Genomic DNA, 15,892 nt, shown 5'->3' with positions numbered 1-15,892 from the left:
TAAATAACATTTGTTGCGCAGGTGTTCCCCTGTCACTTTAGTCCAAATTGTTACCAATTATTTGTCTTTTAACAGTTTCTTAATTGCGAACAACAGGCTTTCTCCCTGCAGAGCCAATCACCGACTGCTTTCCTAGTAGCAAAATATGGGCGTTACCCCGTTACGTTCATCCAAATGATTCCCCATAGCTGCGAGTCTCTCTCTGCCCAGCTACTTCGTGAACGACAAACTTTTTTAGTTTGCAAAGCCAATCACCGACTACATTCCTGGTACATACCTTACCGACTGCTCTCCTAGTAGCAAAACCCCTTACCAACTGCGTTCCTAGTAGCAATACCTCTTACCGACTACTTTCCTAGTAGCAAATTACACATTTGAGACAAACCTTTTTAGTTTGCCATGCCCAATCACCGACTACTCTCTTGGTAGCAAAAACCATACTAATTTATGACAAACCATTTTAGTTTGCTCTATCCATATGCCAACTACTTTCCCAGCAGCAAAGATCTCAATACAGTTGATCCTACCTTCATTGTCTGCATCTAAGGATTTTGGCAGGGAACCAAATCAACCCACTACGAAGGACCTAAGTCTTCCCAGGAGCTTCAGGAGGTCGGTGTCAAGGCGTTTGGGCTGAATGGCCTACTCCTGCACCTGTTGTCTATTGTCTATTGCAAACACACCAAGGTTCCTTTAGTTTGAAGATTCCCATTATAACAATACAATCGACAATAGGTTGAGAAGTAGGCCATTCAGCCCTTCGAGCCAGTACCTCCATTCAATATGATAATGGCTGATCATCCACAATTAGTACCCCGGTCCTGCTCACTCCCCATATCCCTTGATTCCGTTAGCCCTACAGGCTAAATCTAACTCTCTTAAACATCCAATGAATTGGCCTGCACTGCCTTCTGTGGGAGTGAATTCCACAGCTTCACAACTCTCTGGGTGAAAAGTTTTCCCTCATCTCAGTCCTAAATGGTTGACACCTTGTTCTTAAACTATGGCCCCTGGGATCTGTTTTGGGGGAAGGGTGAACTGTACAAAAGGGACGGGTTGCAGCTTAACAGGAGGGGAAGCCAGCATTCTGTCAGGCAGGTTTGCCACTGCCACACGGGTGGATTCAAACTAAATAGTCGGGGGTGGGGGTTTAAATTGAGATATAATTATGAAGTTAAAGGGAAAGAGAGTATAAAAGTAAAAGTTTAAGACTAAATTTAAAGAATTAATAGGGATAGGAGAGTATGGCCAAATGAAATAGGAATCGATGTGAAATGTGAGGTGAGTAATGGATTAAAAGTACAAGAATGCATGATATATAAGTGGATGAGCTTGAGGCTCAGTTAGAAACTGGCAAGTATGATGTTGTGGGAATTACTGAGACATGGCTGGAAGAGGGCCAGGGCTGGGAAGTGAATATTCAAGGATATACCTCCTATCGAAAAGACAGACAGGTGGGCAGGGAGGGTGGGGTAGCTCTGTTGATGAGGAATGAAGGTAGACTGGGAAATTCAGGGTGGTACTGGACCCCAAGAAAGGGAGTTTGTGGAGTGCCTCCGTGATGGATTCTTAGAACAGCTTGTATTGGGGCCAACCAGGGAGAAGGCAATTCTGGATTTAGTGTTATGTAATGAACCAGATTTGATAAAGGAACTCGAGGTAAAGGAGCCATTAGGATGTAGTGACCATCTATCTACATTACTAGAACTCTGTTCTTGACCGGATTTGGCGATTTGTGCTGCGATTTCCGAGAGAACGCCGCCACCTACGGCCGTCATTTTTGGCCACCTTGCTCAGAGCCCCCCTCCGCCGTGTGTGGGCCGAGGATTTTTCCCATCGATGAAATATGACAGAGATATTAATGCTTTTACAAAATTCCCCATTCTCTCTGCTGCCCCTGCTGGACGGAGGGGGAGGGACTATAAAACCAGGAAGTGGTGTGCCTCAATCAGTCTCTGCAAGTGGTGTGCCTCAATCAGAGCTCTGAATGACACTGAACAAATGTCTCCACAGCTGTGAGTACCCATAATGTGGTTTGAAAATGAATATATGGTTAGTTGGAAGTAAAAAAGCACTGCCTGCAAATGGTTGTTTGGGTTGGGTTGAAGTAGTAAAAGCACTCTCTCTCCCCCCCCCCCCCCCTCCTCCTCTCTTCCCCCCCCCTCTCTCTTCCCCCCCCCCCCCCCCCTCTCTCTCTCCCCCCTCCTCTCTCTCTCCCCCCCTCCTCTCTCTCTCTCTCCCCCCCCCCCCTCTCTCTCCCCCCCCCCCTCCTCTCTCCCCCCCCCCTCTCTCCTCCCCACCTCTCTCCCCCCCCCCCCCACTCTCTCTCTCTCCCCCCACCTCTCTCTCTCTCCCCACTCTCTCTCTCTCTTTCCTCACCTCTTCTCCCTCTCTGCCTCTGTCTCTCCCTACCTCTTCTCTCTTACCTCTCTTTCTCTCTCTCCCTATCCCTCTCTCATTCTCTCTCTCCCCTCTCTCTCCCCTTTCTCTCTCTCTCTCCCCGTCTCTCCTCCTCTCTCTCTCCCCCCCCCCCCTCCTCCTCTCCCCCTTCCCTCCTCCCCTTCCCTTCCCCCTCCCCTCCTCCCCTCCCCCCCCCCTCCTCTCCCTCCCCCCCTCCCTGTATCTGCCCCATCTCTCCCTGCCCTCACTCTCTATCCCCGCCCACCCCCCTTCCCCTCTCTCTAGATGTGACTGCAAGTTGGGGGCTATGTATCAGTAGATAGGATGGTTATGGGGTAAAAGGAGAAAATGAATAATATTAATATAATATCAAGGGGGGTAATTAGCGTGAGTGCGGGGCGGGGGGGGGGCGGGGATAGTTAGTGTGTGTGACGCTGCATGCCGCCTCCCCCCCCACAACCGCACGTTGGGGGATCAGACCCAACGGGTCTGCACTTGGTCCAGTAATATAATAAGTTTTAATCTACAATTTGAGAGGGAGAAGGGAAAATCGGAAGTGTCATGAGGGAGGAGATGGTCTGGAGTTGACTGGAAAAATAACCTAGCAGGGATGACAGTGGAACAACAATGGCAAGTATTTCTGTGAATAATATTTCTGGTGCAGGATCAATTCTTTCCCAAGAGGAAGAAGGATTTCAAGGGGAGTAAGGGGCGACCGTGGCTGACAAGGGAAGTCAAGGAGAGTATACAAATAAAAGCGAAGCAGAATATAGTAAAGATAAGTGGGAAGCCAGAGGGTTGAGCAACTTTCAAACAGCCAGGTTTGTTGGTATCATTTAAAAATAAATTGGATAGGCATATGGATGAGAAGGGAATGGAGGGTTATGGTACGAGTGCAGGCAGGTGGGACTAAGGGAAAAAAAGTTGTGTGAGCACGGACTTGTAGGGCCGAGATGGCCTGTTTCCGTGGTGTAATTGTTATATGGTTATAACTAAAAAGGCAAGATGAGGTATGAAGGTAAGCTAGCCAAGAATATAAAGGAGGATATTAAAAGCTTCTTTAGGTATGCGAAGAGAAAAAAAATGGTTAAGAGCAAAGTTGGACCCTTGAAGACCGAAACAGGTATTGACCTTCTATGTTCCCCTCCTGCAGGGTTTAGTAGTCGTTGCTGTGGACGGAGAGACGGGGACGTGAGCGGCCATTGAGAGCGGCCAGGGTGCCGTGTGAGCCCCCCCCCCCCAACAGCTCGGTGTGCGGGCTGAGCTTCGAAGGGGCTGAGCTTCGATGGAGCACCACATGACGGGGCACAACAAGGAGAAGCGTTATGAGTGCGACGTGTGTGGCAAGGCCTGGCAGACACCGAGTGAGGTGGAGACCCACCGACGGGTGCACACGGGAGAACGCCCCTTCGACTGCTCGGAGTGCAGCAAGAGCTTCACCAGCTGCACCAACCTGCTGCGGCACAACTGCGTGCACTCTGGCGAGAGGCCCTTCACCTGCTCCGACTGTGGCAAGAGCTTCAAGATGATGAATCACCTGAAGACGCACCACCGGGTGCACACGGGCGAGAAGCCCTTCAGCTGCTCCACCTGCGGCAAGAGCTTTGCTCGGTTGATGGCGCTGCAGGAGCACCGGCGGGTGCACACGGGCGAGAAGCCCTATGGCTGCTCCACCTGCGGCAAGAGCTTTGCCCGGTCGACGGGGCTATTGCAGCACCGGCGGGTGCACAGCAGTGAGCGCCCCTTCACCTGCTCCGACTGCGGCAAAGGCTTTAAGTCGTCTACGCACCTGTTGATGCACAGGCGCATGCACACCGGGGAGCGGCCCTACACCTGCTCCACCTGCGGCAAGGGCTTCAACCCAGTCATCGGGGCTGCTGCATCACCGGCGGGTGCACAGCAGTGAGCGGCCCTTCACCTGCTCCGACTGCGGCAAAGGCTTCAAGTCGTCCACGGACCTGAAGTTGCACAGGCGCCTGCACACCGGGGAGCGGCCCTACACCTGCAGTGACTGCGGCAAGGGCTTCACCCGCTCCAGCAACCTGCTGCAGCACCAGCGCACCCACACCAGCGAGCGTCCCTACACCTGCACCCAGTGCGGCAAAGGTTTCACCCACTCCACCAGCCTGCTGTCCCACCAGCGCACCCACACCGGTGAGCGCCCCTTCACCTGCGCCCAGTGTGGCAAGGGCTTCACCCAGTCCAGTCGCCTGCTGTCCCACCAGCGCACCCACACTGGCGAGCTACCCTTCACCTGTGCCCAGTGCGGCAAGGGCTTCTCCAGCTCCACCAGGCTGCTGGAGCACCAGCGCACCCACACCGGCGAACGTCCCTACACCTGCGCCCAGTGCGGCAAGGGCTTCACCCAGTCCAGCAACCTGCTGTCCCACCAGCGCACCCACACTGGCGAGCGACCCTTCACCTGTGCCCATTGCGGCAAGGTCTTCACCCAGTCCAGCACCCTGCTGCAGCACCAGCGCATCCACACCGGCGAGCGCCCCTACACCTGCATCCAGTGCGGCAAGGCCTTCTCCAGCTCCACCAGGCTGCTGGAGCACCAGTCCACCCACACGGGCGAACGTCCCTACACCTGCGCCCAGTGCGGCAAGGGCTTCACCCAGTCCAGTCACCTGCTGCTCCACCAGCGCACCCACACCGGCGAGCACCCCTACACCTGCGCCCAGTGCGGCAAGGGCTTCACCCATCCTAGTCACCTGCTGGTGCACCAGCGCACCCACACCGGCGAGCGCCCCTTCACCTGCACCAAGTGCGGCAAGGGCTTCACCCAATCCAGCAACCTGCTTTCCCACCAGCGCACCCACACCGGCGAACGACCCTTCACCTGCTCCCAGTGCGGCAAGGGCTTCACCCAGTCCAGTCACCTGCTGGAGCACCAGCGCATCCACACGGGCGAGCGCCCCTACACCTGCACCCAGTGTGGCAAGGGTTTCACCCGCTCCTTGAAGCTGCTGTCCCACCAGCGGGTGCACGCTAGCGACCGTCCCTTCCCCAGCCCGGTGTGTGGAGGGCACTTTGCCGTGGCCTCCCGCGCCCTGTCTCACCAGCACGTGCACACCAGTGGCTAGCCCTACAACTGTCCGTACTGCGGTGAGGAGTTTGACAGCTCGCGGGAGTTGCGGCAGCACCGGCTGGCACACGCCGTCGAGCTGCTGTTCCTACTACGGCAAGCAGGGGCTGCGGCTGCACCAGCGGATACACACCGGAGAGAGACCCTTTATGTGCGCTGAATGTGGCTAGGGTTTCGCCCGCATGTCCAGCGTGTGGCAGCACAGTACTCACAGCGGTGAGCGTCCCTCTCCCTGCCCGTCCTGTGGTAAAGGCTTTGCCTGCTTTGACCACCTACTAGTCTACACTGGCCAGCGCCTTCACCTGCCCGCTCTGTGGCAAGGCCTTTGCTCGCTCCTCCAGCCTGCTGGCACACTCCCACGTGGATAGGCGCTGTTTCAGTAAACACAAAATGCTGGCAGGAATGGATAACGTTTCGGGTTGAGACCCTTCTCTGTCTCGACCCGAAACTTCACGCATTCCTCTCCAGAGATGCTGTCTATCCTGCTGAGTTATTCCAGCACTGTGTTCTTTTTTATAAACCAGCATCTGCAGTTCCTTGTTTTTAAACTATTCTGGTTAACCATATCTGCACCTTCCCCAAAGCCTCCACATCAGTCCTGCAGAGTCTACCCCCGCCCCACACTCTCCCTCCACCATACCTGACAACTAGTTCGATTTTATCATTTTTTCTGATTTTTAAGTTAAAAAAATGTGAAAAATCGGAACAGTATGATTTTGAAATAATAAGGGGAAAAAAATGGAAACAAAAATATATTGCGATAGCAGCAAACCCTTTTGGAGAATAAGCAACATTCAAACTATAGATGGCATTATCAACCTGGAACGTACATGGGCGTGCGGGTTCGACGCCTCAGTCGTGATGAAGATAGCGGTGCCTCTCCTGTACTTGGACTCTCCTGCTGCAGCTTCACCTCCTCCTCCTCATCGTCGGCTGGGTAGCACCCGCCGACTTGCCGACCCGCCGCTTCAAGTACAAATACAGCTTCAAGGTCAAAGATGATTTCCTTTCATTTAGGTTCTGAGGTACCTGATCATGTTTATTTGTCAAGAAACATTGGCTGTTCCACTGATGGGTCAGGTGATGCTTGAATGGGCTGCTGGGTTGTTTGGTAGATGTCTTTGTCCTTTAGCTGTTTACTCTCTGTTTCTGTGTACTGTTGGGGCATCCTGAAAATTCCTCAACTTTCAATAGTCATAGCCAATTGGTACAATTTTTCACAGATGCTTTGAGCTTTTTCTCTTTGCATGTGATCTCTTTTTCTTGGCATTACTGGGAATGTTATTTATGTTTATGATTCTGGTGTTGGGCAGATAACTGTTTGGCATTTTGAATGGAGCTGACTGAGTGTAATCATGGCTTTGTTGCTGAGGATGCTGGCCTGGGAAAGGGTACTGATGTTGGAATTGGAAGATTTGTATTTGTATTGTTCCAGTGCCTTGAAATGCCCATATTTGGTAGATTGCATCTCTCAAAAGAAGACAGGAGGCAGTGATTACTGCTGCTTAGTAGACTGTGACTCCGAGGCCCTGTTCTTTAAATACTCTTTTTGTCAATTGACAAGAGATGATGATGAATTTTATCATTGGGTCCAATCTTTGGAAAGTGAACCAACATGTCACACATGTGACCAGAGTAAGATTCTTCATTTTCAAATGTTGGCAGGTATGCTCCACTCTATCTCCCCCCCCCCCCCCCCCCCCCCCACTCCCACTCGTACACAAATTCTCTCCACCCCACCCTCCCATGACCCTCTCCTCTCTCACTCCCTGTCTCTCTCACACACACCCTCGAAACCCCTTCCCTCCAGTGCCTCCTCCACGTAAAAATAAATAGCTTCCCCCTCCCCCATGTCTCCTCCATCCCTCTCCCCCACCCTCTCTCTCTGTTCCTCTCACACACACTCCCTCTTGTTCTCTCAGACACTCCCTCTTTCTCACACGTCCTCTCATACACACACACACGCACGCACTCCCGCTCTCATACACACTCACACACGCACATTCTCACACACACCCTCTCTCTTGCTCTCACACTCTCTCTCTTACACTCTCTGTCACACTCCCTCTCTCTGTCACACTCCCTCTCTCTCACACACATGCTCTCTCTCACACATATGCTCTTTCTCTCAGGCACTCTCTCTCTCCTTGTATCTAGACTAGGTGTGCATTTCACCCTACACTTTTAGGTCGAGACCCTTCTGGGCTTGCAGGCTTGAGTTGGAGGGAGAAGTTTGATAGGCTGGGACTTTATTGATTGTGTGGGGGAGGTTGAGGGGGGACATTATTCAGGTGTATGGGGTGAGAGTGACAGACAGTGACAGTTACAAATGACCCAGAAAACACTAAACATTAATAATAATAAAACATTAATGATAAAACACCATTGATCAAGCATGTGAACCAACAAAATACCAGCTCAAAGGGAGACTACAGATTTTTAAATGTTGAGTAGAGCAGCTACTCGTGGATAAAAAGTTTTTATGTCTGGCTGTGGCAGCTTTGTCGCCTTTCAGAGGGAAGTGATTCAAAGAGTTTGTGGTCAGGGTGAGAGGGGTCAGAGATGATCTTCCCGCTCGCTTCCTGGCCCTGTAACAATGTGATAATGCTGGTCTCAGAGTGTATACCAGTCAAACACAGTTGTGTCAGCACCCTTCCTCCCAGCAGTATTGCCCTTCACTCTGATTGCCCTCACTATCACACGACTGAATCCTCCCACTTGCCGGATCTGCCCTTGTCTGCAAACAGCTTTTTGCTCCCAGCAGCTCTGCCAGTTCCTGCCTAATCTCCCCTAAATTGCCATGAACATATTTATACAGTTAGAGCACAAAGGCAGGCCCTTCGGCCCAACTCAACCATGATGGGCAAGTTGTGTAACTGAGCTTGTCCCACAAGACCACGTTTGGCCCACATTTCTCAGTTAGTTTAGTTTTGTTTATTGTCACGTGTACAAAGGTGAAAAATATTTGTTGCGTGCTAACCAGTCCGGGGAGAGACAATACATGATTACTAGAGCCAGGATTTTGTAATAAATGCCATGTGCCTTTTCATACCTTTTTGGGTGATTTCACCAGGATAATGCCTATATCATGATCGAGTGCCTAAATCAGCCTTTTTTTGCCGTTTTGCTAAAAGGTTGTGCTATTTTCTCTAGTTGTACCGTGATTACAATGACGTTTTCTATGTTAACACGTTACTATTAATGTTATTATTAACGTGTTAATATAGTATAACTTACACAAAAACTTCCACCACCAGGGAAACACCATGGGCGCCACCGTCGGTCATTCATTCGTTCATGCTGCTGCCCGCTGGTTCCGACTTCTCCAAGATCTATTTAAGAAAGAACTGCAGATGCTGGAAAAATCAAAGGTGGACAAAAAATGCTGGAGAACCTCAGCTGGTGAGGCAGCATCTATGGAGAGAAGGAATAGGCGAAGTTTCGGGTCGAGACCCTTCTTCGGACTGATGTGGGGTGGAGGGGGGGGGGGACGGGAAAAAAAGGAAGAGGCGGAGACAATAGGACTAGGAGAGCTGAGAAGGGGAGAGGAGGAGTGAGAAGAAAATGGCTATCTAAAATTAGAGGTCAATGTTGATACCGCTGGGGTTTAGACCACACAAGCAAAATACCCAAGCGTGTCTCCTCACTACATTTACTGCTGGCTCCAGTTACAAAACTGAGTTTTCGAGTGATCCGTGCAAGGCTGATGCTGGAATTCCACTGTGGAAATTGGAAAACAAATCCCTCAGAGGTTTTTTAGAGAAATACACAGAGGAACTGTCAATATGAGGAAAGATTGAAAAGACTAGGCTTGTATTCACTCGAGTTTAGAAGGATGAGGGGGTATTGTATAGAAACATAAGATTACAAAAGGACTGGACAAGCTAGATGCAGGAAAAATGTTCCCAATGTTGGGCGAGTCCAGAACCAGTCTTAGAATAAAGGGGAGGTCATTTAAGACTGAGGTGAGAACATTTTTTTTCACCCAGAGAGTTGTGAATTTATGGAATTCCCTGCCACAGAGGGCAGTGGAGGACAAGTCACTGGATGGATTTAAGAGAGAGTTAGATAGAGCTCTAGGGGCTAGTGGAGTCAAGGGATATGGGGAGAAGGCAGGCATGGGTTATTGATAGGGGACGATCAGCCATGATCACAATGGATGGAGGTGCTGGCTCGAAGGGCCGAATGGCCTCCTCCTGCTATTTTCTATGGTTCTATGAACATATACCAAGTGAGTCATCGTTACCGGAAAATGTTGACAGCAACTTCAACATTGTTGCGCAGAAAATTAGAGATTAATTTGTATGCAACAAAATATGGATCACAATAGATGAGAGAACCGATGCTGTGGGGAGTTATGTTGCCAGTGGTCATCGGTACACTGGAGGCAGGTCAACCATCAAAGGAGTTGACATCGGAAGTATTGGAGAAGCCAAACAGTTCAACTATTGCTCAGTTGTTAACATCTTTACTTGCTGCACTTTGGCCAGAAGGTATAAAACATGAGAATGTTCTTCTGTTTGTGACTTAAAGTTTTATTCTGCAAAATGTTGCATTTGACATGCTTAACTCAACGTCATAGAATTGCCAAGCATATACATGGCTTGTTTCCAAATATTGATCGCCTAGTTTGCAATGTCAAGAAAATCTTCCTCAAAACACCGTGTGCAGTTGTTCAAGGAAATGGTACACGAGATTCTGCTACCTCCACAGCCCATTTTGACTAGGTGGGGTACATGGCTCTCTGCTGTACTCTACTATACCTCAAATTTTGAAAAGATAAAAGAAATCTTCAACTGTTTTTGAAGAAGAATCTGCTGCAGTCTGGATCGTCAGTGAAATGATGAAGAAAAAGTTAATCCACCGAGATCTTGTGGTTACTGCTTCCAATTTTACAAACTTCCCACAAGCTATCACTTCCCTTGAAAAACATGGCAAAACATTAGTGAATAACTTGCAGGTTTACATCAAAGTTCCTGGCGATGTTGGTAAAGACACACAAGGAAAATGTGAGAGTGATTTTAGTTAAAGATCTCGAAGAAATAGAAAATATAGCTAAAGTTCTCAAAGCGAGTTGTAATGCACAAGATATCAACATTAATTTTGAGTTTGTAGCTTGTTTCGGGTATGCACCAGTGACCGTAGCTGAGGGAAAGACGTTTTTCACAACTGAAACATATTCTGTTTGACAAACAGCATATTTTAACACCAGATAATTTGGAAAAAATGCTGGTAATTATGTGCAACCAGGCAACTTTGATAACTTAATGTAGTATATATTATCATTTTAATCATATTTTGCTGGTGGAAATATATGCCTTTTTGTCCATAAATGCCTTTTTCGTTGATTTTTTGTAATTTTATTATGCCTTTTTGCCTGCATGTTTCAGAGTTTTTTAGTGCCTAAACATCCTGGCTCTAATGATTACAATCAATTCATTTACAGTGTATAGATACATGATAAGGGGATAACATTTAGTGCAAGGTAAAGCCAGCAAAGTCCAATCTGAGGGTCACAAAAGAGGTAGATCGTAGTTCAGCACTGCTCTCTGGTTGTGGTAGGACGGTTCAGTTGCCTGATAACAGCCGGGAAGAAATTTCCTAAATCTGGAGGTGTGCTTTTTCACACTTCTGTACCTTTTGCCTGATGGGAGAGGGGAGAAGAGGGTGGCCAGGGTGTGACTGGTCCTTGATTATGTCGCTGGCCTTGCCAAGGCAGCGTGAGGTGTAGATGGAGTCAATGGAAGGGAAGTTGGTTTGTGTGATGGTCTGGGCTGCGTTGACATTTCTCCACTGATCATGGAGACTATCACAGCAGCACTCAGAGAGGACATACTGGACGGTTCATCCAGTGAGGCAGTATGGCTGCAGCTTAGAAACAAGAAAGGTGAGAGCACTCTAACGCAATTGTACTATAGGCCTCCTAGTAGCAAGCGGAAGATAGAGGAATGGATATGTAGACAGATGACTGAGAGGTGGAGGAGTCACAGACAGTGAGGAAAGCAGTCACAAGATGCAGTGGAAAATAGATTAATTGGGGAATTGGGAGGTGGAGTTCAACCCGAGCAAGTGTGAGGTGTTGTACTTTGGGAAGTTGAATGTAAGGAGAGTGTATGCAGTTAATGACAAGACCCCCAATAGCAATGATGTACAGAAGGGTATGGTGAGTGTGCAGAGGAAGTTAGCTAGAGTACTGCCTGGATCAGAGGGTTCCAGCTACAGGGACAAACTTGGATTGTTTTCTCTGGAGCATCAGAGGTTGAGGAGAGATGAGAGAAGTATATAAAATTATGAGACATAGATATGTGCCTGTGCGGACCAACTGGCTGGAGTTTTTACGGACATTTTCAATCTCTCACTTCTGAGGTCTGGGGTTTCCACCTGCTTTAAAAGGGCATCAATAATACTGCTGCCCAAGAAGAGCAAGGTGATGTGCCTCAATGACTATCGACCAGTGGCACTAACGTCGGTGGTGATGTAGTGCTTTGTGAGGTTGATCATGGTGCAAATCAACTCCTACCTACTCACCCCCACCCACCATGTGACCGGTGCTTGTGTGGACGAGCGGTTTGGGGAGAGTGATCACTATGACATATGAAGGAGATATAAGGAACTGCAGATCCTGGTTTACAGACAAAGATACAAAGTACTGGAGTAATTCACGTTACTCCAGCACTTTGTGTACATGACGTTTGAAGATTGTTTTGAACGGGGATAAGGCTGAACCTTGTGGGAAAGTAGGTCAGATGACAAGGTTATTGGGCAGGAGCTGGCGAGTGGGCACTGGCACCAGTTATTGGGCAAGTCCACATCTGACCCGTGGGAGTGAGTGAAAGGCCAGTGATCGATGTTTAGACCTGGCATCCTGCAGTCAGGGTGGCAAAGTAAGGAATCTTGGATGACCAGAGATTGTAAATTTGGTCCAAAGGAAACGATGCAAGATATAGAAAGATGAAATCAGATCCAATAATATCCAGTCCTGGTAACCTTGTGAATCTTCTTTGCACACTTTGCAATGAATGAATTCAACTTCATCCAAGCTCATTGCTCGGGTGTAACCCGTCACTATTTGCAAAGTGAAGATCTCCCACCATTACAGACTTACAATTCTCACCAATCTCCCAAATAATTGTTCAAGTGATAGAATTAGGCCATTAGGCCCATCAAGTCTACACCGCCATTCAACCATGGCTGATCTCTCTCCCCCCCCTAACCCCATTCTCCTGCCTTCTCCCCATAACCCCTGACACCCACACTAATCCAGAACCTATCTATCTCAGCCTTTAAAATATACTCTGTCTGAAGAAGTGTCTCGAGCCAAAAGGCCACGCATTCCTTCTCTCCAGAGATGCTGCCTCTCCCGCTGAGTTACTCCAGCATTTTGTGTCCATCATTGTTCAGTTTAGTTTGTCACATGTACTGAGGCACAGTGAAATGCTTTAGTTGTGTGCTAACCAGAAAGACAATACATGATTACAGTTGAACCATTCGCTGTGTACAGATACATGATAAGGGAATAAGCAATGTTGCTGTAGGAGAGCAGAGATTTAAGAGTGTGGAACTTTGTAATATGTGACTGTAGATCTGCCTCTGTGTTAACACGCAAATAGTCACCCGAGGTTGGGCTCCACTTGGAAGCAGCTACTGCAATGAATTCTACAGATCCTCCATCTCCACTGACATGTGGACCTCTTGTACAACATCAACAGAGTGCTCGCCCCTTTGGTTCCCACTCCCATTTAATTTCAAGTCAAGCACAGTGCAGGCCAACAATTCAATCCATTTAATTTCAAGTCAAGCACAGTGCAAGGCTAACAATTCAGTTCACTCATGGGGCAGGCACAGCTCAGTTCAACCAGCATGGGGCAGGCGCAGCTAAATAAGTCATGGGGCAGGCACAGCTCAATTCACTCATGCAGCCGGCACAGTTCAATCATCACGGCACAGATGCAGTTCAGTTCACACACGGCGTGGAATCACAGTTCTAGTCTCAACTCATACGCAAGGTCTTCCAGAGTGAATACCTCACATTCGGCATTTGGGGCTTTATTCTCCTGGGCCCCCAGAAGGGGTGTGACCTTCATCATGGTGACTGACAGGCGAGAAAACCAATCAGTTGATCTCACAATTTTTTAAACATGCATAACTTTTTTATTCCTTCACCGATAGGAAGAAACTTTGGGGCGGTTGGAGGAGAGGAAGATGGTAAGATGGTGACGTTGTCAAGATGAGACTTTTAGTAATAACTAGACCAAGTGCAGACCCGTTGGGTCTGTTCCCTCAACGTGTGGTTGTGGGGGGGGGGGGGGGGGGGGAGGCGGCGGCATTTGCAGCGTCACACACTAACTCCCCCCCCCTCCCGCACTCACTCTAATGGAGGGGGGAGAGAGAGGGGAGGGGAGAGAGAGGGGGGGAGGGGGGAGGGGGAGAGGGAGGGGGAGGAGAGGGGTAGAGAGAGGGGGGGGGAGAGAGAGAGAGGGGGGGAGAGGGGAGAGAGAGAGAGAAGGAGGGAGAGGAGGGGGAAGAGGAGGGAGAGGGGAGGGAAGGGGGAGGAGAGGAGGGGGGAGGAAAGGCGGAGGAGGAGGGAGGGGGAGAGGAGGAGGGGGGGGAAAGGAAGGGGGAGGAGAGGGAGGGGAGGAGGAGGGGGAGGAGAGAGGAGAAGGAGAGAAGAGGAGAAGGGAGGGGGGAGGAGAGGAGAAGGGGGAGAGGAGAGGAGAAGGGGGAGGAGAGGAGAAGGGGGAGGGAGAGGAGAAGGGGAGGAGAGGGAGAAGGGGAGGGGGAGAGAGGGGAGGGGGGAGGGTGGAGGAGATTGGATGGGGGAGGGGGGAGGAGAGGATAGGGAGAGGAGGGGGGGAGGAGGATAGGGAGAGGATAGGGAGAGGAGAGGGGGGGGAAGAGGAGAGGAGGGAAGAGGTGTGGTTGTGGGGGGGAGGCGGCATGCAGCGTCACACACTAACTAACCCCCCCGCACTCACGCTAATGGAGGGGGGGGGGGGAGAGGAGAGGGTGAAATGAAGGGGGGATGAGAGGAGAGAGGAGAGAGGAGAGGAGAGGAAATTGAAATTAAAATTGAATCTGAGGAGGGGGGGAGAGGAGAGGGGGGGGAAAGGACAGGGGGAGGAGGAGGAGAGGAGAAGGGGGAGGAGGGGGAGGAGGGAGGGAGGGAGGAGGGAGGGGGGAGAGGAGGGGGGAGGCGGATGGGGATGAGGGGGGGGAGAGGATAGGGGAGAGGAGAGGGGGGGGGAAGAGGGAGGGAGAGGAGGGGAGAGGAGAGGGAGGGGGGAGGAGAGGGAGGGGGGAGGAGAGGGGGAGGGAGGAGGAGAGGGAGGGTGAGAGGATAGGGAGAGAAGAAGGGGGGGGGAGAGAAGAGGAGAGGGGGGGTGGGGAAGAGAGGGCCTTTTTACTTCAACCCAAACCCAAACAACTATTTGCAGGCAGTGCTTTTTTACCTCTAACCATATTTTCATTTTCAAACCAAATTTCAAGGGTACTCACAGTGCTGTAGACATTTGTCAGTGTCATTCAAAGCTCAGATGATTGAGGCACAGGGGGGGCAGTCTTGCAGCAGGACTGATTGAGGCACACCACTTAATGGGTGGTTGTTATAGTCGGGGGGGGGGAGACCCTCCTCCAGCAGGGGAAGAACAGGGAGAATGGGGAATGTTGTAAAAAAATTAATATCTTGGTCAATTTTCTTTGACGGAAAAAACCCTCTGCACACACGGGGGGGAGGGGGACTCTAGCGAGGTGGCCAAAAATGACGGCCGTAGGTGGCTGCGTACTCTCGGAAACCGCAGCACAGAAAGCTGAAACCGGTCAAGAACAGAGATTTAGTAATATAGATATATAGTCTAGACTAAGTGGGACCCGTTGGGTCCCAACATCACACGGGAGGACTGGTCACCAACGCAATATTCCACCTCACCACCAATTTCAATATTGCTCGCTGGGGGGGGGCAGTAGCTCTAGTATGGGTGTTGCTGGCAGAAGGTACTGGTTTCCAGAGGGCTAGTATAGATAATGTGGGCCAAATGGATTCTTGGGCTGGCAGCTAACTGTTGCAACGATTTTAAAAGCCAAGGTGATGCAAACAATTGGGCTGCAGCCACACCTGACAACCAAAATTCATTTCGTGAACACAAAACTCTACAGGTCGAGGCGGCTCACCGTGGAGTATACGTGCGTTCAGTGTTATTCGCAGCTCAGAGAGCCGTGACCCTCTCGCTTCCTGGGTCTGGCAGAGACTGACTGAGGCACAACACTTTAGGGTTTTATAGTCCCTCCCCCTGCCACCAGCGGGGGCAGCAGAGAGAGTGAGGAATTTAAAAAACCCATTAATATCTCTGATTATTCATTAATGGGAAAAATCCTCTGGTCCAGGAAGGCGGAGGGAGATGTCCAAAA

At 50.1% G+C, this 15,892-nt stretch overlaps 1 pseudogene; it reads left to right on the top strand.

Annotated features, from left to right (window-relative positions):
• The first annotated feature begins 3,295 nt into the window (after positions 1-3,295).
• On the top strand, positions 3,296-7,331 carry LOC129694661 (gastrula zinc finger protein XlCGF57.1-like; annotated as a pseudogene).
• The last annotated feature ends 8,561 nt before the right edge of the window (positions 7,332-15,892 follow it).

Source organism: Leucoraja erinacea, unplaced genomic scaffold (genome assembly GCF_028641065.1).
Source record: "Leucoraja erinacea ecotype New England unplaced genomic scaffold, Leri_hhj_1 Leri_748S, whole genome shotgun sequence".
Classification (NCBI taxonomy): domain Eukaryota; kingdom Metazoa; phylum Chordata; class Chondrichthyes; order Rajiformes; family Rajidae; genus Leucoraja; species Leucoraja erinaceus.
Note: the sequence above shows the minus strand (reverse complement) of the source record. Positions and strands in the feature narration are given on the sequence as shown.